Genomic DNA, 25,636 nt, shown 5'->3' with positions numbered 1-25,636 from the left:
GCATTCTTTTTTGGTAGTGTTAAAAATTAATAAATTTTACTTCATAGATAAACTGTTTATATACAAGTCATCTTTCTCCCACGTTGTTAATTATTTAAAAAATCTCCAGTCAAACTATTCAGAGTTATAACTAAAATGTTTTGTACATATTGTTTGGACTATTAGAACTTTTCAGTGTCAGGAACTCAGTTTAATTCTTTTTCAGACATAGATATATAATTTTCAGCTTTTTACTTTCCTGCTTACTTAACTTCCACAAATCTAAATCTGTCCACCCACAATTTACTTTCCAATCCTTTTAGGTTTTTAAGGACAGATTTTCTGAATTGTTTTCAAGTCACACTTAATGTAATATTTAACTATTTCCTGACTTGGCAAAATTGAAATAGGTATTTGCCCAGATTCAGGGAGAGCAGGGCCAGCCTTATATAAAAAAAATAGGTAATCCTCTTGTCATACAATGTAAGGGAAACAGGAACTTCCAAGTCTCTTCAACTCCCTCAAAAATAGGAAAAAGAAATTGCTTCATTTTGCTTGAAATCCTCATTTTATTTTGCAACACTCCCTGAAACTCTGCCTATTAAACATTCACTCAAGATACTATTCCCTTTCAAGATAAACAAGGGAAAAAAATCCTCAAATGATGAATATTTATATGGATTTGTTCTTTTTGAAATATCTTAGATAAATTGGAGAGAGAGAGTGGAACTTCTGAGGAGAAAATGGTGAGAAGATTTTCAAGGTTTTCAGTGAACTACAGGCTTTGGTGACATATTGTTACTTTAGGTTAGAAATGAGGCAAGAACTCCTTTTCCTTTCTCCCTCAAGGAATTTGATTTACTGAAGAGCAGCTTGACAGCACTGAAAGCTGGAGGTTAATGGCCAAACACGTTATTAGAGAAGGAATGTAGAGTAAGTGGAAGAAAGACTAGTGAAGGACACCATTTTGACTAAAGATGGATTATTTAAAAGTGATTTTGGGGAGTACTAGCTATAATTACACAGATATTAATAAATATTTGCTAAATTAACAAATAAATGCATGATCAAAAAAGGTAGAAGTAGGTATCAACAGTCAAAGCAATTGAGACAGGATAATCTCCTGTTAATTGCCCTGTGCACCTGGACTAAGCAAAACAAAGTGAAAATCAGTCATGCTAAGTGCTTTTTTTCGTGGATATCCAAAATTCTTGTCAATTGTCTACAGCTTTCTCCATATTTCTCTTGTCTTCATTTTTTGTTTCACTTTCTATTCCATGATTCAGAGCCAAGAATGATCAAGATCTCACTGGAGGTGCCATTTTGGTTTTGCTGAAATCAGAGGCATTGCAGACATGCTCAGATTAGCACTTGAAAGTTATTGATTCATCTCTGTCCTATACATGAAAACATCCATGAATAATAAGTCATCCGTAAGCACCTGAAATGAGTAAATCAAATTTTGTGGAAAATTAGGGAATCTGTAGTAATATAAGCTATGGAAAATAAAGAGTTTTTTTCCAGCTCCTGCCTCATGTTTTATGGCCTTATCCTTCTGGGCTAAAGGGGTTGTTCCAAAGATCCATCTAACTCTCCCCTTTACAAAACTCTATATGCAGTAATTTGAATCTAAGAAATTTTAGTAGAAAAATCAGAATTTAAATGTTGATTTAAAATGTGCTTTATATTTTACACAAACTGATCTCAAAGATCATGATACCACTTAAAAATTTTTCACTGTGCTTTTTTTAAATACAAATAATTCTTAGGTGAGAGAATAATTGAATTCCAATATTTAACTTGAAATCGCCTCTTGGCCAAGATGAATTATAGTCTTTAAATTGTACTTTGATTTTAATAGGTCATATACTCCTACTGTGTAAACTGCCTAGGGAATAATTTAGTAAATTTTAAATTGCATTATCTTCTCAAGACTACTAGGGTACTATTGAGCTACTAAAGATGCAATTTATACAGTAGACATAATATATGATATACATTTAGCTCCAGTGATTTTTTTTAAATGTGTAAGTCTATTTTTTTTTAAAACATCACACAAAATAATTACAATTCGGCTAAACTGCTTTATCTCAACTATTTAACACTTCACCAGTTAAGTTCAAAAGCTCTCAAGCATTTTACATGTTTCCCAGGCTCATTACAACTCAGAGAAAGAAAAATGTAATTTAGCATTTTAAAATTAAAGCATAATGTTGTTCTTCACATTTATCTCAGACACATATTCCCTGACAGTTTTAAAAACATGCTCATCTATTTAATCTCCACTAACTCAGAATTACAAACTAAAAAAAGAAATATTTTCCAGCATATTAAATGTTGACTAATATCTTTGGGAGGAATGCACTTTAACCGAGATGAAAACGAATGTGTGTAAAATAACAATTTCCAAGGAGAAAAGCAGCTACCAAGGTTGCTACATATTCGTGTCCTCTGATGATTTTTTCCTGATCTTCATAGCTTTGTGATGGACCTGGAGTCAGAATAAAGGAGAATTGTTTAGATGACTCAAACATTTAATGAAAAATGGGTGAATTTATTTCTTCATTAGGAAGAGAAAAGCCTCCAGGGCCATCAGGCTACGTCAGGTAAGCAGAGCACCTTCTGCCCCGGGCAGGCCTTGCATGAACACTGCCAGTGTTTACCAGGAAAATTCTTATTTTACTTCGTTCACTTTGCTGACCAAGGCTCCTGCTGTTTGATGTGTCCCTTCTTTAGGTAAGATAATAACCTCAATCCAGTCGCATTCCATTTTTTTTTAACTGCCTGGGAAGCCCTTTCCTCAGTTTAGGACGACACCGTATAACTTTAATGTGATGTTATGTCTTGATTCAACTGCAGAGGGCCGAGAATCCTAGGGGAACACCATCCCCATCCCCATCAAATCCATACCATAAGTGTGCACATATGTGTATATATTCACCACCGCCATACAATAGGTGATGAAGACTGACACAAGTTCAAATGGTGAAATGTTCTTTGCTTTAAGAGTCAATCTATGATCAATTTAAAATTCATGCCATAGTTAATGCGCAATAGCTAAAAGTCTGCGCTGGATATAAATCCTTTCGTTGGTGTCCATTTTTATCAGTGTTAAAATAGTTCAACAGGGTTCTTCTAAAAATCAGCATTCTACCCCCAACCCCCATCCCTCCACTGTCTCTGTCCCAGAAGCATCTCCATTCATGATTTTAGCTTATTTGTTTCGTACTGGTCAAGTCTCTAAATGATGTATTCAGAGGAGGAACTCCAGTAGGCCGTGATTATGTTTTCCACGTGATCAAATCAGTGTCTGTAGTGATGCCACCTCTTTCATTCCTTTTTGAGTGGTTTTTATTTTCTCTCTCTATTTTCTATTCTGCTTGACTAGAATTCTGTGTTTTATTGATTTTCTCAACCAGTTTTTGGTTTCTTTAATTTATTTCTATTTCACTAATTTTCACTCTGATCTTTAGTATTTCCTTTCTTTTACTCACTTTGGGTTTAATCTGCCTTCTTTTTCTAGTTTCTTTCTTTCTTCTTTCTTCTTTCTTTTTTTCTTTTTCTAGTTTCTTAAGGTAGAATCTGAGGTCTCTGGTATGAGGCATTTCTTCTTTTTAATATAGGAATATGCTGGTAAAAATTCCTCCCTAAGCACTGCTTTACCAGCATCTCATATATTTAGCTGCCTTATTTTTCTTTTCATTCAGTTCAAAATACCCAGTTTCTCTTTTGATTTCCTTTTTGACCATGGGTTATTTAGAAGTATATTATTTTGTTCCAAATGTTTGGTGATTTTCCAGAGATCTTTCAGTTTCGATTCTGTTTTGACTGTAGAGAACATACTTGGTGTGACATGATTTTTTTTTTTAATGTATAAATATTTGTTTTGTTGCCAATACTATGTTCTATCTTGGTAAATTTTTCATCTATACATGAAAACAATGTGAATTTGTTGTGGTTAGATGAGATCCCTAAGATTTTAGGGGTGCCTGGGTGACTCAGTTGGTTAAGTGTCCAACTCTTGATTTTGGCTCAGATCATTATCTCAAGGTCTGGCTCCTGCTCAGCATGGAGTCTGCTGGAGATTCTCTCCCTGTTTCTGTGCCCCTCAGTCACCTCCACCCCTGATACTTGCTCAAGCACCCTGTGCTCTCTCTAAATAAATACATCATACATACATACATACATAAAATCTTTTTTTAAATCCCTAAGATTTCAAGATTTTCTATTTCTTATTGTAGTTCTATCAGTTTTTGCTTCATATATTTTGAATTTCTATCATTAGTTGCATAACTGTTTAAAATCATTAGGTCCTCAACACCTTCATTATTATAAAGTGGACTTCTTTATTGCTAATATTCTTTGCTCAGAAACCTGCTTCAAGTGATAGTACTGTTCTTTTGACTAGTGTTTTTATTATAAGTTTTTTTCCATTCTTTCATATTTAAAGTATTTATTACTTTATTCTTAAAATGTATTTCTCATAGAGACCATACAGTTGGGCCTTACTTTTTTTAAAAAAGGCAATTTTACAATCTTGGCCTTTGAATACAGGTAATAAAACAATTTACATTTAATGTAGATTATTAATTATTAATTTGGGTCATTTAAATCTATCATCTTAAATTGTCTTTTTTTATTTTTCCATCCATTTTCTGTTCTCCTTTCCCTCATTTTCTGCCTGTTTTTGGATTAGTCAAGTTAAACAGATATTGTTTATGATTCCATCTTATCTCCTTTGTTGGTTTATTCATATGATTCTATTTAGTTATTTTAATTGTTACTTTAAGGTTTAAATTTTGTATCTTGAGTTATGACAGGTTAGTTTCAGTCGATAGCATACCTTTTGATGTGTGCTATTAGAACCTAACAATAATAGATTTCCATTCTCCTCCCTGTAAGCTTGTGCTATTTTTTCATGAATTTTACTTTTACATGTATTATAAATTTCACATTATACTTGTCATGATTTTTGTTTAAATAGTCAATTATCTTTTAGAGAAGTTTAAATAGAAAAAAATCATATCTGTCCATAAATTACTATTTGTAGTCCCTTTCTTTTCTTTTCTTTTCTTTTTAAGATTTTTTTTTTTTTTATTTAATCGTGAGAGACACAGAGAGGCAGAGGAAGAAGCAGGCTCCCCATGGAGCAGGGAGCCCAATGCGGGACTGGAACCCAATGTGGGACTGGAGCCCACTGCGGGGCTCAATCCCAGGACCCCGGTACCACAACCTTAGCCTAAGGCAGATGCTGAACCACTGAACCACCCAGGTGCCCTGTAGTCCCTTTCTTCCTTTAACATTTCTTATAGTATGGATTTGCTGGTGATGAATTCTTTCAGATTTTGTATGTCTAGAAAAGTATTTCACCTTCATTTTCAAAAGATATTTTTGTTGAGTTTAGAAAACTAGGTTTATCATTTTTATGTTTCAGTACCTATTTCACTGACTTCAGTAACAGAAATCTGCTGTCGTCTTTATCTTTGTTCCTCTATACATAACATGTTTTCCTTCTCTGGCTACTTTTAAGATTTTGTCTTTATCACTGGCTTTGAAAAATTTAGTAATGATATGCCACGATGTTTAGGACTTGGGGTTAATTGAACTTCTTGGATCTCTGCGTTTATAGTTTTTATCATACTTGAAAAGTTTTGGGCCATTATTTCTCCCAATATTTTTTTCTGTTCTCTCTCTTTTCCTGACTCTGGGGAATACAACTGCACATATTTTAGGCTACTTGAAGTTGTCCCACAGCTAACTGACATTGCGTTCATTTTTATTGTTGTTGTTATTCTTGTTTTACTCTGTTTCTTTTTGGATTGTATATTTTGGTATGAGTTTAAGTTTCCTAACCTTTTTCCTCAGCAGTATGTAATCTGTTATTCCAATCCAGTATACTTTGTGTCTCACATGCTTTTTCAAACTTACGGTACAATTATCATAATGTTTTAATGGCATTTTCTTCTTATTCCTGAAAATTGATTTTTCTTGATCGATTTTTCTCCTCAGTTTGGGTTGTGTTCTTCTGTTTTTTTACATCTTTGATCATTTTTTCTCTTTTTTTTTTCTCTCTTTTTGATAATTTTTTAACACTTTCCAGATATTGCAAATTTTACCTTATTAGATGCTGGATATTTTTGTATTCTTATAAATATTTTTGAACTTTGTTCTGGGACACAATTCAGTGACTTAGAAAGTATTTGAAAATTTTGGATCATGGTTTTAAGTTTTTGTTTTGGTTTTTAGATAGGACCAGATCAGTGCTAAAGCTAGGGTTAAGTATCCTCATAATTGAGACAAGATCATTCTGGGTTCTCTATCCAATGCCTGTGAATCATGCTTTCCAGAATGTCCACTGTCTCTAATTATTTCAGGTAGTTCTTTGGTTTGGGCTATTTTTCTTACATAAATGTGCTAATCAGCATGTAGTTGAATACTTTGAGGGATACCTGCTGATATCTGGAGTTCTTTCTCTGTGCAGCTCTTTTCTCCCCAGTATGCTGTCCTGAGAACTCTATCCACCTTGGTCTCCCCATATTCTCATTTCTGCTTTCCACACTTATAGAATCTGCCAGCTTCTGCATAGGTTGACTTTTCTCTGTAAGACAGGCTGGAAAACTCTCATGGCAGTAAACTAGGGGCATCACTGAGCTTATTTTATTCTTGATTGTCTCCTGTCTCTCAGGGATCATTCTCTTATTAACTCATGTCCAGTTTTGTGATAGTTGGGTTGTTTGTTTGTTTTTTGGGGGCACCTGGGTGGCTCAGTTGGTTAAGCATTGGCCTTCCTCTCAGGTCATTATCCCAGGGTCCTGGGATCGAATCCTACATGGAGTCCTGCATGGGGCTCCCTGCTCAGTGGGGAGCCTGCTTCTCTCTCTATCTCTGCCTCCCATTCTCTCTCTCTCTGTCTCTCATGACTGAATACATAAAATCTAAAAAAGAAAAAGAAAAAAAAAGGGAAAGAAAGTTAGTTTTGTTTTGTTTTTTTCAAATTTTTTGTCTTTTTTTTTTTTTGTTTTTTTCTGTTAGAAGAGTAAGTCCAGTCCCTTTATCAGCTATAGTAGCATTCAGTTTATGCTTTCTTAACAATATTTTTACTACTGTTTTAGTAAGGTTTAACAATGTGCTAGCAATCATTATAAAGTAATCCTTAATAGCTGTTAATTATAGTATCAATGAAAACAGAAACAATATGGCACAGTATGTACCAAATAGGAACACCCGGGAATGTGGGTTATCATAGTAAAAAGATCATAGAAACATAATAGAAATATCTGGTGAAATGAATGAAACTTACAATTGATTAGTTTGTCATATTTCAAGCTTTCTCTGTATTCTTGATTTTTTTGTTTGCAAAACAGATATTACTATAGCTATACTGAATTCTTCACAGAATTGTGAAGTCACTGGAATTATGTGTATGTAACATTCCATTGAAAAATCAACATTTTACTTACAGTATCTCTTTAAAAGTTTTACATTTTGATTGTATAAAATATTTATTACAAATATTTTTGCAACATATAATCCACATAGATTTATGATGTTGCTCATATAATTTGTAGGAAAAACCAATATGACAGCACTAAAAAAGTCCAAATAGACTACAAAATCACCTTATAACAAATATTGCAAAATATTTGTATGTTTAATTCATTTGGAATTATTTAGATTCATATTCTTTTTTATACACATATATTTCTATCTTTTTAATTTTGTCTACATAATTCAATAAGGATTTAAATTAAAGATGAAATAACATGAAATAGCATTGGAAAAAGAAAAAAAAAGCCATATTTAAATGACAGACATTACCGTAGCATTGATTCCAAACTATGGGGCCTATTGCTTTTAAAAGCATAACTTCAAACACAATGCTAAATTTGTTTTAAATATAACTATGGAATTACTGAGAGGAATCTTTTCCCATTTATGTCAGAGATGAAAGATGATTTGTGATAATGCAGAGCTATTTTCCTGTCATCATAATTGGACTTATTCGCTAAACTGAATTAACAACATAGATGATCAGGAGCCTGCCCATTGATATCTAATTACACATATAACTAGTGATAAAAGTTTTAGGTTGCAGTTTGTGCTTTTAAAATACTTTTTGCTTTTGTAAAATTCCATACACATTTATATATTCATATGAATATAATATCGTAAGATCATAGAAGGAAATTTACTCTAATTTAGTAAGCTACAAGTATAATTCTGACTTGGTAAAACTTATTTATTAACTGGTTTAAATTGATAATAAAGATAAAGATATATTATACCAAGTTTAGGAGCTTAATCTGTGAGTAGGATAAATCTGAATTCAGATGCTGGCTCCATTAGTAGGTTTGCCAGATAAAACATACAACGCCCGGCTATACCTGAGTATCAGGCGAACAATCATTTTTTTTTTTTTTTGGTATATGTATGACCCACACAATATCATTTCAGTTTTATCTGAAATTAAAAGGCATCTGACCATCTTGTATTTTTATTTGCTAAACCAGGCAGCCCCATCCAGCAATCATCATCATCTGAGTATTGAACTTCTTCATTCTCTGATCTGGATTGTGTCATTCTCTGGATCTGGGTCATTCTCTCTAAAACTGGTTTTGTGTTGGTCATTTCAATACTTCTATAGATATCATTAAAACTTTGGTCTTTTAATCCTTTGATCTTTTTTCCTCCCAGGGATCTTGGACTCTATTACGTTAACCAGCCTTTTATGCGATTATATTCTAGACATCATCATTCCAGATATAGGCACATCTTTCATGATTTTTAATTCCGTGAATTCCATCACCAACTAACACATCGTGTTTTTTATTTCATATCATTGAAGACCCTCAACTACTGGCATTAAGTCTTTTTTACTCCACTGGGACCTACAACTCATTGATCTTTCCACCATTTCATTACCTTTATCTTTCATGGTCGTAATTCTCTCCTTATTGAATAGATTCCACAGTTCTTCATGGCAGTATAGAATTTCTGTTATATCAGCCAGACTGCCTGGAATAAAAAGGCTTAAACCTTGCCTTCACCACTTACTAGCTATAACCTTCAATAATTTACTTAATCTTTCTGCTTCAGTTTACTAATCTGTAAAATGGAGAAAATAACAGTTACATATGCCATGTAAGATTATTGTGAAGAAAAAATAATTTATGTAATGTGCCCAGAGCAGTTCCTTCTTGGCATACAGTATACACTATTGGGTTAGCTTTTGTTATTATTGTCATCATTATTAACAGTATCACCACTGGCAACATCAAAATGCCTTTGTTCACACTCTTCAAATGTTCAAATTCTTTGTCCATCTCTTCCTTCACCTTTCTGATCTGCCAAAACCTCAAGCCTATTTAAATACAACTGTACTCTGGACATTGCCCACAGGAAGTAGAGGGAAGAAAACCCTAAACAAACAGGCTGTCTGGTTTCACTTTAAATTAATAACTATGAATTTCAAATTGGCTTTTACTATTGCCTAGAAATTCAATTACATGTCCAAATTCATTCCATCTGTCTTTCAAATCTCTCCTTCCTCACCAACCTTGCATGCCTCTCCCCGCTCTTACATTCTACGTCACTCAGGAATTGTGAGCCATTGGAAGAGAACTTCCAAAAACTCTCACCCCCCACATTTCCCATTTTCCAGCTTTCTGAGTCTGTCCACACTCCCTGGCTTCCCTCCTTTCACTCTGAATGGACTCTTGGTGCCTCTACCTTGACCAATCCCTCCATTTGTGCACTGCATCTACTCTCCTCCTTTATGTTTGCATTTGGTAATTTAATGGGCATCTAGAAATTAACATGTTGCAAACCACACTGCTCATTTCTCCAGCAGCCCCATCCTCAGGACAGTTCCTCAGGACAGAATTTGGCTCCTCTCTCCTTCTTACAGCACAAATCCTTAGCATGAGGCTCCAAAAAGCACCTGACATACCAAAAAGTCAATTTAACTAGTCTTTAGTTTGACAATATGGATTAAGTAGATGATAAACAGTAGTACCTATCAAAATTTTTTGGAAGGATTAGACCAATAATGCATGAAAAGTGCTGATCACAGTGTGTAGAAAATATTCAAAAAATGTTTGCAGCTATTTTTGCTATTATTAATGCTGTTCCTTTTTCTGTTCCTCCTCCTCCAGAATATACTAATATGGATACATACATGTATGCTGTGCTTGAATGTAAAATACCACGGGCATAAATGTTTCAGATGTGTATTAATACAAAATAATACTGTTTGTTCCAGTTCTGTAGAAGAGCAATTTCTTTTGGACAGCTTATATGAGTATAACTTGATAGGTACCTAAAGAATCTCATCACTAGAAGTAATGTTTTGTGATGTTAAGAATTCAACTTTAGGGGCACCTGGCTGGCTAGTTGGAGGAGCATAGGACTCAGGATTTGGAGGTCATGAGTTCAAGCCCCACATTTAGTAAAGAGATTACTAAAATGAATAAATAAACTTAAAAACAATTCAACTTTAGACAGACTTCCTTCCTGAGCATGAATTTTGCCTCCAATATGACTTTGTGTCTTACTTGAACTCTATGCTTCAATTTATCACCTATAATATGGGAATTATTAGGATCTCCTCATTGGATTGTTTAATTTTTCCATATTTATATAGTTTTTAGTATGATTACTGAGATATTATAGCACTTTGTATAACACTTTGTAAGTGTTCACTTTTGGTTTTATTATAACGAAGTGGTCTTCTCCATAAGAAGGTTCCAAGGCGTAAATTTAAAAGATTATATAATAGTTCATCTCCCTTGCAGGTGTTATAGTCTATGCATACGGGAATAGTTCTTTTTTTTCGGGAATAGTTTTTATTTCAAAAATGTAAATCATTGTGTGATTTTGCCCTAGATCCTTTGCCATTTTTTTTGTATTTATGTCTTTCTGGAAGGAGATAGGATGATTTTAGCTGCACTTAAAGTGCAGGAAATATCATCAATATGTTTAGTGGGTTTAGTCGTACACTGAGTAATTTCATTTATTCATTAGAGAGCTATTAAGTGCTAATTATATGTTGTGCACTAAATTTTGTGGTGGGGTTCAGTGGTGATTAAGGTGAAAAAATTTTCTGTTCTCTTTGAACTCATGAAACAAGGAAGAGATATTTTTCACATAAATTATTAGAAACCAAACTATTCCTTTTCTTTTGGATACCTGTGTTAGATTACAGATCCAGCTGACTTCATAGCATCATATGGTGCCAGTTTTTAGGCAGCACAGCAACAACAATGAGATACCTGGGCTGTAGTGCGCTAATTTGCTCAGGTTTCCGCCATGCAATTCCTTACATAACTGGTAAAATCAAATTTAGTTTCCTTTCCACTGAAGTGACACTGCTAGAAATAAATTTGAAAAAGAGAAACCCTTCACAGACACTGTCCTGTCCCAGTTGGTATTTTGCACCTTACATAGGCAGGTTCCAAGCGGAGCTACAGATTATGCCTCCAAGCCTGAGACCAGTCAGCTGTCAGAGGCCTGAAGTCAACAGGTGTAGGCAGTCAAAATGCTGAAGGAGAGAATGACACTCAGCATCTGGCTGTTTACCAGGAACCAGTGATTCACTTTATTATCTAACCTCGAATATGCTTCCCAAATGGTTGTTGCTCAAGAAACTGATGAAAACACCAGGACTAAAGAAATTGAAGACTGTTTTGTCGGTGTAGTAGCCAGAAGAAAATAAACTTACAATCTGAAAGACATAATAACAAAATAAGTGGTTAGATACATCTATTCTAGTAACTGTAGCGCTGTGAAAGGAAAGAATATTCCAAACAATTTAATTTTATATTCAGAACATGCAATAAATCTCTTGTTTTGAGTAGAAAGAAGCATTATATTAGTGGTAATAAGAGCAAATGTTTGTTCTTATTAAATAGATTCTGTACAAATACCTTAAAAGATCAATTAATGAAGGGGCAACACATTGTTGGCCTATGGGCTAGCCCATAAGACTTGCTCTGGCCATGATGGAGAATACACGTCGACAAACCTTGGAGTATTTAATACATCCCACTCCTGTCTTCTTTAGGGCAACTTACAACTATGTTGAATATTCAGAAGGCTGAGTTCTCAACTTCTGAAAAAAAACTTTATATTGCTCCCATTGGAAGACTTAAGTGATGATTCAGCCATAAACTTAAATGATCGAATTTTAGAGATTGTAGATTGCCTTTTTAGTTTTCAGCAAATAATTATGCATTATGTAGCAGCTGAGAGTCCCAGAAATTAGATAGTAGTGGCTTTGTGGTTCACATTCACAGGAAGACCCCATGTAGCAGCCAGAAGAGTTCCTTCATAGCATTAGCATTCCCATCCATGCATTCTCCTTCAGTAACCAAAGAGTTCAATAGTGTTTGGCTTATTTTTATGACCATCAAGTACATGAGAAGTTGACCTTGGGTTTGTCAGTGTATGAGTAAACCCAATCGTGATCTTCCATGACATTTCTCAGCAGAGACATCTCAAATGGTCATAGTCTCAAATACTTAGACGCACATTTTCATATGGGTTTCCTTTCCTTTTCCTACTTACCTATTACTTGCAGGTAAAACTAAGCTGTTTTTAATACTTTTTCATTGAAAATAAGGAATGTTTTATTCTTAACACATTTTAATAAATATAAGTAGATATCTCAAATTTGATCATAGCTCGCATGGCCAGATTTGCTCGATGAGAACTGATTCTTTTTACTTAAATCCTCCTGTACTGTGACTCAGTTTTAACAATTTATGTTTTAGCCGACCATTTCCTCAGAAGAATTCAATGAGGGTTTTTTTTAATGACTTTTCCATTCATAAGCTTATTCCCCTTTGTATACCTTCACTTACAGTGCATATAGTTTTTCAAAAACTTTGGTCCTCTGTAGTGTGAGACATCTATTATTAATAAAATATTGGTAGATTTTTTTCTGAATTGTCTTGAGGAATAGTGTTCTATTACTCAGGGAAAAGAAGTCTTTCAGAATGAGGTATTCTTACAGAAAAATCATTATATACACATATGTTCATAAGATACACTATTAAATTTAGTAGTCCCATCACATGTAAGCTTCAGATATTGTTGCTTTAATGCATTCCCTCACTACTTTGATACAAGCCTTAAGATGTTGCCACTAGTTCTTTGATGATTTCCTCTGATGTTACAGTACCTTTCTTTTTTCTCCAAAAAAATCTGTTTTGCATAAACATGAGAAGTCAAGGCAGTTTGAGTTAACGAGTAAAGAGATTCAAGTTTTAGCAACAAATGTACATATATCTGTGATCAGCTCTCTTACACATTATGGCCCTCTCTTTCAATGTAAGGAAAGTTTATTTTTAGATTTCTGGAAAATATAACCATTATCTTTCAGAGGAACCCAAATAAGTTATTTAGGTTTATAATTTTGAAGTTTATTCAGCCTTTTCCTCATTGAATCAATGAGAGTTATTAATAAAAGTTAGAGGGAGAAGAGTCATATTGACCTAGATTCTGACTTCCTCTTACGCCTTTCTTCTATCATTCCTACCTAGTTTCTGAATGTGTCCTGCATTCTGCTGGATTCAGGAATGGTTTTTCTTTCTTTCTTTCTTTTTTTTTTTTAAATGTTTAGTTCTAGCTTCCAAATCCGTTTGTGGTAATTACCTTTAACAAAAAGCTATTATGTCCCTAGGTTTTTATTCCTGTAGAGATGAACGATTAGCAAATTAATAATGAACTTAACTTTCTCCATTTAACTATAAAGTTCTGCTTTCAATTACACTATACTTAATAATATAGTGTTTTATACTTGAACTTTGCTCAGAGTATATCTTAAGTATTTTCACTGTAAAAAAGAGTTGACTACATGAGATGATGGATATGTTAACTATCTTGATCATGGTAGTCATTTCATACTATCAAGTATATCAAATCATTATATTGTGCATTTTAAATATATGCATTTATATCATTCCATCATTCCTCAATAAAGCTGGAAACATTTTTTAAAAGCCACCTAATATTCAGAATTAAATAATATTAGTTAAACAACTCCAAGTTTATTTTGATATTAGGCAGTATCCATCTCATATCACTTCTTTTGTTCACCGTCTGGTCCAGTTGTCCACATTGTGAATGTTTCCCTGAGCCCCCGCAACCCATTTAATTGTTCCTTCTTCATATGCAACATGATCCTTCTAGTGCTTATACTGTATTATATATTTTTTTGTAACCAAGCATGTTCTTCTGTGGCTCTATTCCAGAAAAGAATGCCATTCTAACCAACTCTCAGTGGTACCTGTGGGGTGGCATTTATCTCATTGTGCTAAAATGTCATTTTCACTTTGCTACCTATACTCCGTGAATTGATAATATAGACATCTAAAACCTTACTATTGTGTCTGATACTTTTACCCGTTTTTTTCTTTTCTTTAAAATTAAGGTTACTAGGCACCACTTTCACTATTGTTCCTTCTAGTCACACTATTGTGTCTCTCTAATACCTGATTTATAGTTTCATATCCGATTGCCAACTGAAGGTGAACAGTTGTAGGTCTGCATATTGTGTGAGAGATACATCTCTTGCCCCTTGCTTTGTGAAATGTCTGAACGTGAATCTATCTTGTGGGAGTTAGAGTCACCAACAGCCATATTGCTTGTGTGTGTGTGTGTGTGTGTGTGTGTGTGTTCTCTTTGTTTCAGAGCTGTTAGCCAAAACAGGGGAGCATAACAGAAAACACAAAACCTGTGAAAACCCTGGGTTTTTAGAGGCTCAGCTTTGCCTGCTTTGAAAAGAAACCAATGAAGTTCAGTTTTCTACATGATTAGCAAGATCTATCCACAGAAGAAAAGAATCACTTCTGAGCACACCATTACTTGTCATAGGTTTTCAGATATATCAACATGGTTACTGATACTTACCAGCTCCCTTTTTTATCTTACTTAACATAGGAAGTTCTCAAAGGTTGAATTTGATAGTCTTCTAACTTTAAATTTTTTGAAATATGTTATTTAAAAAAATCACAGTATTCCACAATATACTCAAGTGAAAGCACCTTGCACAACTCTTGGCACTCGTTTCATATGCCCAAAATTACTCGAAAATAGAACTGACATTTGGAGAGAGTTTTACTTATCTTTTATGGTAGTTAGCCCACTTTCACTAGCATTTTAAAAGTTGGTTATATTTTCATTTCTTTTCTTTTTATATCTTCCTCCTTTTTCCTCATTAGTTTATCAAAAAACGAAAGGAAACATTATCATATGGGAAATGTAACACATAGAAATGTCATATGGAAAAATAAGGCAATTCACAGGGCTTACACCCAGTGCAATTAGTGTGTTTACCTGCTAGTCTAGACACACCCAGTTATTTGTATCTTGAGACACATTTCAGTTAGCAGACTTAACAAGTCTTGTTTAAATCTCACAACAGGAGATAAAATACAGGAGATAGATACACAAGCTATTTGAACTAAGTATCTTGGGAAATTAAGTATTAACAATCCCTTGAGGGAAACCTCTACATAATAAGAACATATTCCATTCTAAATTTCCTAAGCCATGGCAATATATCTAATTTATTTTGCCATTTGAACTCTGTCAAAATAAAAGTGAATAATCCAATCTTCATACTTTAACCATTTGGCATAATAATATTCTCACAAACACAAAGGCCATGCATGGAATATGGCAAATCTGGGTTAAACTATATTGCATGGGTTCAGACGGTAAGAGTGGAGTTGAAAAGATGGTTTGGAAAGTGCAAGATGAAAAAAAAAATTAAAAGAAAAGGAAAGTGCAAGATGGCTTTCATTGACCATGATATGAGTGGCAATTGTAAAACAAAAATAATATTAAAATATCAGTCTTTATAATTTCTAATTTATATGTCCTTGTAAAAATTTAAGGGAAAAATATTTCAAATGCTGATTTGAGTATTTATTTTGGCTTCTCTTTTGAGAACCCATGCGAACAAATATATAGGTATGTATATACATATTTATTTTTTAAATTAGGAAATAAGAACAAATCATGTTGGCTACTTCCTGGATACTATCGATTAAAAAACACTATTCCTGCCAGTGCAATCATTTTCTTGGGATTTATTGACACCCTTATTGAAATCCTATGAGCCTCATTTTCCTTTATTTTATTCCTATATGATGAAGGACATACTGACAAAGTGAATTTAGATACCATCGACATTTGTTGTCACCAAGAGTAGGAGTTATCTCTGACAGAACATCTATACCTTGCCTTATTCTGCTCTTTTTGTTCAATTCACATCTCTATCTCTCCTTCTTCCGTTTTTCTTATTTTACTTTATCAGAATATAGTTTTATTATTGGCAAAAATGTCAATGAAAAGACACAAAACAAGAAATGTGCTTTGATGATTCTTTTGTATGCATGGGCATTTTTTAAACCTCTGAAGGAATTTTTAAAAATGGAAACAGGGAAAAATATTTCTACATTTTCTTCTTCCAACTCTCTGCTCTTATTACCCTTTCCAGAATTTCTCCCTTTAAACATAAGTGCATTGTTATTATAGTTTTCTCAGGGAAACTTTATTTTTTATAGCAAAATACGTATTTATGACATGTCTCTCTCATATTTTTATGCTTTGAAAGGTGACAACTTCCCCCCATTGTAGATAGATTCTGGGAAGCGTTTTCATCATAGAACTCAAGAACAAGCATCACAATACCGACAAGCATACATACGTTTATACATAGAGTTTGTTTTAATTTTAATTCTTACCTCTCCAAGTTATGATGGCCAAAAATTATCATCTTCAGCTATCTATTTGTTTCTCCTCCTATTCCTGTACCGAATCTCTTTTCTTATTTGTATTTATAGTGAAATGGTTCAGAATAAAACTCACAATATCTTATTGGGTGGACTGAATTTGTCTCTTAGGTGACATTATGGAAAAATACAGCTTCACTGAATAGTAATTCGCTGGGAAAAATTGATGTATTAAAGACTATTAGGAGTCATTGGCTCTAATAACAAATACCCTTGTTCTCTCTTTCAACACACGGGAGAATTGTGGGTTAATTTCCTTTGAACTAGGTAGGCATGGCCCTTGATAACTTCAGCCAGTGAATGATAAACAGAAGTGAGTCACTTCCTGCAGAAACTTTAAGAACCTGTATATGGTTCTCCACATCTTGTTTCCCTGCCTCAGTGGTATTGAACGCATATGTAGGCTTGGGACCTCCATGAATGTGGAACAGAGCTCTCCACTATTCCACGCTGGACATGTAGAATATGAAATAGCATTTCATTTTTAACATTCTCGTTTTTTGGAGTTGTTTGTTTCAACAACATATTCTATCCTTCGCTGTCTGACAGCAACTGTACGATTTTGGCAGACTGTAGAAGACTTGTCATTTTTCCAATCTCTAGGGAGCTGCAATGTCAATCATGGGACATGGCATCTCGTTTGAAATATCCTAACATTACAAAGGAAGAAGCTTTAAGCTTTTATTTTATGGGTAAGACATTGTCTACTCTAACAGTGCTCAGATTAGATGGCAGCCTCCATGGAATATTTTTGATTTCTGAAACTTTATATATAATAATTCCTTCACAAATTTAAATATATCTTCCTTCTTTACCTTAAAGATTCATTGCCTTCCAAATGCAAACGCTTTTGGGAGGGAGAATATTTTAAGTCTTATCAGTCATTTATACGTTAGTGAATAAAGTGTGTAATGAATTAGAGAGTTTTCTAAAAATAGTTTTAGATAGCAGCAAAGTGGGCGGATGATAAGGAATTATGGTATCTACCTGGCAAAAGGGAAAAGGACACTGAGATTTCATGTTAAAGACAAATGTTGCCTACTTCATAATTTCCAGAAGGGCTGGTTCTTCTTTAATCCTCTAGTGTGTGCCAGAATCAAGATCAAACATCAACTTTAGGGAAATCTTAAAGCCTTTGGCATCACAGAAGAGTTAAATTATATTAATGCCTTGAAGGATTCCAGAGACTTCTTCAAAACTGAATTGTTAGTGATAGAAAAACTTGGAAAAGTTCATTTGAGTTTATTGATAGAATTTACCCATTTATCATGGAACAATGGTAAGTCCATGCACTTCTGTTGATTCTGGTGGATTGGTGAGTTGATGTTTCTGAAGTTCACTAAGGTAGATGAAGAATTTTATTTTATTTTTTATTGAAGTTCAATTTGCTAACGTATAGTTTGACACCCAGTGCTCATCCCGTCAAGTGCCCTCCTCAGTGTCCATCACCCAGTTACTCCATCCCCCCTCCCGCCTCCCCTTCCACTACTCTTTGTTTCCCAGAGTTAGGAGTCTCTCTGTTTGTCATCCTCTCTAATTTTTCCACACTCATTTTCCCTCCTTTCCCGTATAACCCCCTTCACTATTTCTTATATTAACCATATGAGTGAAACCATATGATGACTTTCCTTCTCTGATTGGCTTACCTCACTCAGCATAATACCCTCCAGTTCCATCCACATTGAAGTAAATGGTGGGTATTCGTCGTTTCTGATGGCTGAGGAATATTCCATTGCGTATAGACCACATCTTCTTTATCCACTCATCTGTCGAAGGACATCGAGGCTCCTTCCACAGCTTGGCTATTGTGGACCTTGCTGCTATGAATATTGGGGTGCAGGTGTCCCAGCATTTCACTACATCAGTATCTATGGGGTAAATCCCCAGCAGTGCAATCGCTGGGTCGTTCGTAGGGCAGGTCTATTTTTAACTCTTTGAGGAACCTCCACACTGTTTTCCAGTGTGGCTGCACCAGCTTGCATTCCTACCAACAGTGCAAGAGGGTTCCTCTTTCTCCACATCCTCTCCAACATCTGTCGTTTCCTGTCTTGTTAATTTTCACCATTCTCAATGGTGTGAGGTGGTATCTCATTGTGGTTTTGATTTGTATTTCCCTGATGGCAAGTGATGCGGAGCATTTTCTCTTGTGCTTGTTGGGCACGTCTATGTCTTCTTTGATGAAGAATTTTAGAAGTAAAAAACAACTACTGCAGTTATATGCTATGCACATTTTACTGGTGTTCCACAGTCATTGTGCCTGGTTGCTTCTTGTTAAGGACATAATAACTTTGATAGGATAAAACTTGAGTGCAATTTTATATTTTAAAAGTTTACAAATACTCTACTTGCTAGAATGCTAATGATAGTAAAAATCTAGGTAAGTTCCAATGTTCATATTTTAGTGAGATTAATTCCTCTCTATGTTAAATAGTCTGTAGTTCTTAAATAATGTCAGAATTCAAGATCAGATTTGACATTTGGTGTTTGTTAAAGTGCTATTCAGGCAATGTTTGGAGTTAAAACATGGAATATAATGACATAAAAACATGGAATATTCACTAACTTTTGCACGTCCCCAAACTGATAATGAAATCAGAATTTTAAATAATCAATACCAATTATTTACCAAGTGACTGAATCATAACGTTGATCTCTTCCCAAAGCATGATTCCTACTTATGAGTGACATATAAATTTCAGTTCTACATACTCAAAAACTGATTTTGTTTGTTTGTTTTCTGTGGTAATATTGATCTTGGGCTTTCTTTCCCAACTTCTTAGGAGAGGTATATCATTTCCTTTGATGTATTTGAGTCCTTTTTAAGAGAGAAGCTAGGTTTCTTCAGTGTTTACCAAATTGGAAACTTTCTATAAAGTAATGATGTCTTTGACTTGTTAGTAAGAAAAAAGACATATTTAAAGGCATAAATATCCTCAACATCCCAAGCAATAGTTCTAAAATCAATTTCCATTAAAAAGATTTTTACCTTTTATCTTCTGTGAAAGCAATCTGAAGTAACAACAAATGGGTTGTTTTTCCATTTTGAAAGGCTAATACGCTACCTTCTCATCAGCTTTTCACAGCTGTAGTACTACTTTCTGGGTCTCTTCCCAAAAAGGCAAGCATTTGGCAAGCAGTAATTTTTTTCCTGTGTGATCTGTTAATATTTTTAATGAAAATGTTATTTCACTTAATCATTATATATTATTGATTACCTTAATGTTTCCAAATACGATAGATTTTAGAAACCAAACAACCTCTCATTTCATGGCATTTCCTATTTCAATATCCTATTTCCTATGAAAATCATATATAAGAAAATAACCCCCTTATTCCTTACATCGTTTTTGTTTGTTATTTTAAATACTACTCCATTAAATTACTGTTTTTCTGTCTTGCAACTCTTTTAAACCATGGTTCATTTATCTTTCAAACTCTATTAGATTTTAATCTCCTTGAGGGTAAGAACCGTGGTGTTTTCCTTTGTATCCTAGCACCTGATATATGGTAGGCATTCAATAGAAACTTACTAGCAAATGAATAAATAAACGAATATGTTATTAGTTTTGATGGGAAGGTTAATGTAAAGAACACTGAGGCTTAGTATGTCATGTAGACTGTCTGCTGTGTGACAGCACCAATTCTAAATGCTTGGAACAGATACTGTTGGTGTCGTCTATACTTCCACACACCCCTTGCCGTGTCAGTGAATGACAGCTTGTCTTCCAACAGCCTCCAATGGAGGTTTTGTCAGAGGGCTGCCCTCATTGTGACAGAAACCACTTTGCTTATGTGCAACTTGGGCGGGATGTGTCTGGGAATCAATTTTCCTTGCAGACAGTCAGAAAACAGTGATTGATAGATTTTGAGGGGATAACTATTCTAGATTCTTTACTCCTTGCCTAGGATAAGTCAGAGATATGTATTCTACATAATTTTCGGGGTCATAAAACTAAGACAGAATCACTACTAATAGAAGAAGATAATGTTATAATCCAATCCAGCGATAAGCGCATTTTCAGGTAAGAAGACAAAAAAAAAAAAAAATAAAAAACATTTATAATGCAGTGGTGACAATTAACTATATACTATGGAAGCTGCAGACAAAAAAGCATTTTCTGAGTTTTTGTTTTGTCAAATTACAAAAAAATAGTTCTTTTTTAAGAGAGGCTTTAATACTTATGTCATCAAATATGTTGGAGTTTTCTGTTGATACATTACTCTGTGGGTTATAAAATAATCACATTTTTCTAAATGATGTCTTGAAATTTTTATATTTAAATCTGTAAGAGTTTAAAATTAGATTTTTGCTGTAGCAGATGTATGGGGTCTCTTTCTCTCCCTCTCCTACTTCTTTTCTCTCAACAAACTGTTAGTCACCCTTACTGTATTTATTGAGGAATGTATCAATTTCCTATTAATGTGACATATAACCTTCAATACATACTAAATTTCTAAAAATGAAGATTTGGGTTTTCTATTATATACCAGTAGTAAAATGTTTTAGTCAGTGTAGTTTTATAGTGTGTTCAATATCTTATTTTTCAAATACTTTCTCACAATATTTAATTTAAAAATATTTTGCCTGTTTTTCACTTATTATTCTTAGTAAATAATAATAGAAATACCCAATAGAATGAAATTAGAATTCTGATGGATATTATATTGAATTTATAAATATATTTGATATGAAAATATATTGACATTAACACATTAGAAATATGTGTAAAACTCCATCTGTTCACACATACACATAAGTACATTTAACTCACTCCTTCCTTCCTTCCTTCCTTCCTTCCTTCCTTCCTTCCTTCCTTCCTTCCTTCCTTCCTTCCTTTCTTCCTTCATCTTTCAAGGGAATATTACGGACAGGTCAGATATGACCTAGACTTTGAAAAAAGGAGATTCTTATAGCAAGACATTCTAAGCAGAAGGAAAGGAGGATGTTTCTAATAAAGCTTGAAGTCCAGCCTCAGATTCGGTTGTGAAGACTTTTGTAAGCTATTTTAGAGAATTTAGAATCAAAGTTTAGGTAGTAGGAAATTTCTGATGGTTTTAAGTAAGGAGGATATAATGATCAAATCTGTGTCTTAGAAAGATAACCCTCAAAGGAAAAAAAAAAAAGATAACCCTCTAATCACATGGTTGATTCCTCTGGCAACCAGCCCCCATCCCTGAAGCTATTTAGGGGCCTGGCAAGTTACCTCATTAGCATAAAGCCATATACGTTGGAAAGGGACTTATTATGAATTTAAAAAGATGCTCCTCTCACTGTTATCAGGAACCAGGGGTGAAGACCAAACATTTTTTTCTTTAAGGATTTTATTTATGAGAGAGAGAATGAGAGCGGGGGAAAGGACAAGCAGATTCTGTGCTGAGCATGGAGCCCTTTGTGGGGCTCAATTCCACAACCCTGAGATCATGACCTGAGTGAAATAAAGAGTTGGAGGCTTAATCACTGAGCCACCCATGGGCCCCCATGTATTTCTTATAATACAATACCTACCACACAAGTCATATGCTCTCCCTAAGTGTTTCGATGTATAACCTATTTTTTGCATAAGAACTATTTCTTCAGGTGTATATATCCACATGGTCATTTGCAACTTTTCAAAACCCAAATGTATGACCATATAGTAATACAGTTTCAAACATAACCTTCTGAATCACAAAAATGTGTTTTAAACTGTAATTCAACCTAAACTAGTTTCTAATATAAGTTAAAGTCCCAAATGTTTCCCTTTCTCAATAACATTTCTTATTAATCTTGTTCCTTTATTTCTAATATTATTAATCTAAGTGAGTTTTACTCTAAATTAAATATTTACTCCTTATCACCTCAGAGATTTAAATGTATGACAACATTATCAGAAAATGTAAGATGACTTAAAACTTTGCTATTGACAATGAGAGAACTTTTTACTTAATAATTTTATGGTTCTTCAAGCAAGATATAAAGTGCTGAGATATTTTCACATAACTTCCACTCCTTGCAAAACATAAATGTTAATTTAATTACATGAATTTTCAAAGTACAAGGGCTAGAGAAATTTGCATGTAACATTTGCATTAAACTTCAGTAATTAATGAGAATGCTCTGCTTCATATATTGTTTTAAAAATACGGCTTTAGATAAAGTAAGCAAGTGGTGTTAGGATTATAGATTAAATGTAGATTTTTCTCAGTATGAATTATAGTGTGGGAACAAAGTTGTGTCTTTAGATTTTTAAGTTCATGCAGATAACTAACACATAAAATAAAACCTTTTAAAAAGTTTCATTTGTAAAGACTTGGTAAGTAAATAACCAGTGTTCATGTTCCTCAAAAATACAGATCACACTAGAAAATGAAAATAAATTATTAGAAATCTTATAAGCTGAATTATATGTTTTCCATCTACATAAGAAGATAAAATATTCTTAGACAAGATGAGAAGTATCCTGGAGTCACTTTGAGAGCAATATCATACGTAAGGTAAATGGGACAGGATGAAACATGGGAAATTTGATGGCATTAAGCAAAAACTCGGAATCTATTAATACTCTAAACAAAACTAGCATTCTTAAAACATGAAAATTGGGGCAGGTCAGTTTGTTGAAGAAATGTTAAATGTGAGACTTAACATGCTGCAATAGATGTGGGATCTTAGTCCATTTTGATAACAACCATGTACTGCTTGTGTATATTCTGGGAAGAAATGTTAATTACGGGGCAATAATGGAATCAACGAGAGCTTTTACTGTGGCCACAATTACTGTGGAGTAGTGTAGTTGGAGTACTGTTTCTCAAATTGGTAGCATATTTCAGATAAAGAAAGGAAGTCCCCCCTACTTGAAACTGCTGTGTCATTTCTTCTTCCTTAACTGAAATTCCAACTGAGTTTCAGGAAATGCCCTAATGAGCCACTTCTCTTTTCTCTTTCCTCACTAAGTGGATTCCAACCAGCCCTAACTATTCATTACTCATGATCAGATCGTTTACTTTGGTTGTCTCTTTGGGCATGGTGCTTATGTTATGGGAAGAAGGATTATAATTTGGTGCTGTTTGTAGAGGTGATAACACTGATAGAATCCAAACATTGCGGGTAGGTAACTAAACTGACAGGTTAATTTTCTGTATTTTAGATGAACTATGAAGACAGGTCTAATCAATACTTATTTTACTTTGATATGTGTGGCTATAATTATGGTTTCATTTGCATGATCATTAGGTATCATATTAGAGTAGTTGAGCTGTGATTTGCTGTAATTTAGGTAAACTATATCTGTAACTTTATTAATGTCTTATTTTAATCAAGATGTAGAAATCACTGTTTTAGTTCATGATAAAGCAATTTTTTCTTCTGGTTTCATGTTCTTGGGTATTTACTAAATTGTACCAATTTAACATTTTATTGCATCTTATATGTTATTTTGTGAATAAATGTTAATTTCTGCTTACATTTTAGCAATATATATTATATTGGCTTTTAAAGGTAAGAAAATATGAGTTCTATTCATAGCTAAATTAACACCACATAGTAGTTTAGGGTTTGTTATTTTTCCAGGGTTAGAAATTATTCTGATTTTTTAAATGAAGATTTGGATCTGAAAAGTTTGTGTAGGAGATGTCAAATATCTCAAAGCAATAACTTTTTGTAGTAATAGTTTTCAATTGTAATAATTAGTAGAGTTGTGGTAGGGACTTGAAGATTATATACCTGTATATATACACACACATATGTACACATCTATTTTTTATATATTTGTTTCTGTCTATTCAATCCCATACTTTTAATAGTGCCTTAAAATGTTTCATTAGGAATACATATTTTGAGAAAAAATAAACCTGCAGTAATCTTTAATTTCATTTCAGGTAGCTTAAATAGTAACTTATTTACTAGAAGCTTCATTTAATATTGAGACTAAAATAACCTTCACAGTTTTTTCCTATTCAGAGACTGTGTCAACAAAGCAAAGTGAAACAGAATGTGGAGTTTCTTATCAAGATTATTCAGACCATTCTGCTTCACTTCTATTTTAGATGAATCTAAGCATAGCCTTACATTTTCAAGTTGCTTTTGAATGAATATAAATCTTTTACTTTTTTGGTGGAAACTACATTGAATGGGCCAACTTTGTGATCTCCATTTTGAGAATGAAAAGTCTTTTTTAGCTATTAAAACACATGGAATATATATATATATATATATATATATATATATACACAAATGTATATATATATAATATTTCCATGTTGTCTATTATTTTGGTTTTGATTATTAATATTATTTTTAAATTTTTCAATTTCATTACAAAGCAGTAGAACAGTTAGATGCATGACTATATTTTGTTGAACTGAAACTTGGAGCTGATGTCAAAAATGAAACAAGCTGAAAAACGTTTCTTAAGCGTCAGCTTAATTTTAGTGACTGTGGCACAGGGTTTGTTATAAGTTCTAAATAACCAAAATGATTATGAGACATTTAAATATGATGCAAATATCTAGCATAAGGGAAATTTTCAGAAACTGTAGTAATTAACACAGTGGAAATAGAAAACAAGTTTGAAAACAGTGGTATGAATAGTCAAAAAGGAGAAATAAGCAAAGAAGAAACTGAAAGAAATGAAATATCCTTACACAATAGTTTCAAATAAACTAATGAAATATGATTCAAAGGGAATAATGATGGATACTGATAAAAAAATCATAATTATACATGTGGGAATGCAATCATTCAACTCTTTGGAAATTAATGTACAAATAAAATTATCTGAAGTGAGGCATCTTATGGAGATAAATTTAATTAGCTCTTTTAGTAAGAGATACTGGATTAAAGCAGGGGGGCAATAGCAGATCTAAAGGGATGATATTTGCTA

At 33.5% G+C, this 25,636-nt stretch overlaps 1 protein-coding gene across 2 annotated transcripts in view; it reads left to right on the top strand.

Moving 5' to 3' along the window:
• The first annotated feature begins 23,733 nt into the window (after positions 1–23,733).
• The window catches only part of TFEC (transcription factor EC), a 69,815-nt gene continuing 67,912 nt past the window's right edge, over positions 23,734–25,636 (top strand). For both annotated transcript variants that reach the window (XM_055314481.1, XM_055314480.1), the window contains exon 1: positions 23,734–23,862. The gene's annotated coding sequence lies outside the window, so the exon portion shown is untranslated. The remainder of the gene's footprint in view (positions 23,863–25,636) is intronic.

Source organism: Nyctereutes procyonoides, unplaced genomic scaffold, assembly GCF_905146905.1.
Source record: "Nyctereutes procyonoides isolate TBG_1078 unplaced genomic scaffold, NYPRO_anot_genome, whole genome shotgun sequence".
NCBI classification, from domain to species: Eukaryota; Metazoa; Chordata; class Mammalia; order Carnivora; family Canidae; genus Nyctereutes; species Nyctereutes procyonoides.
The sequence above is the reverse complement of the archived record's forward strand: the minus strand, read 5'-3'. Positions and strand labels throughout refer to the sequence as shown.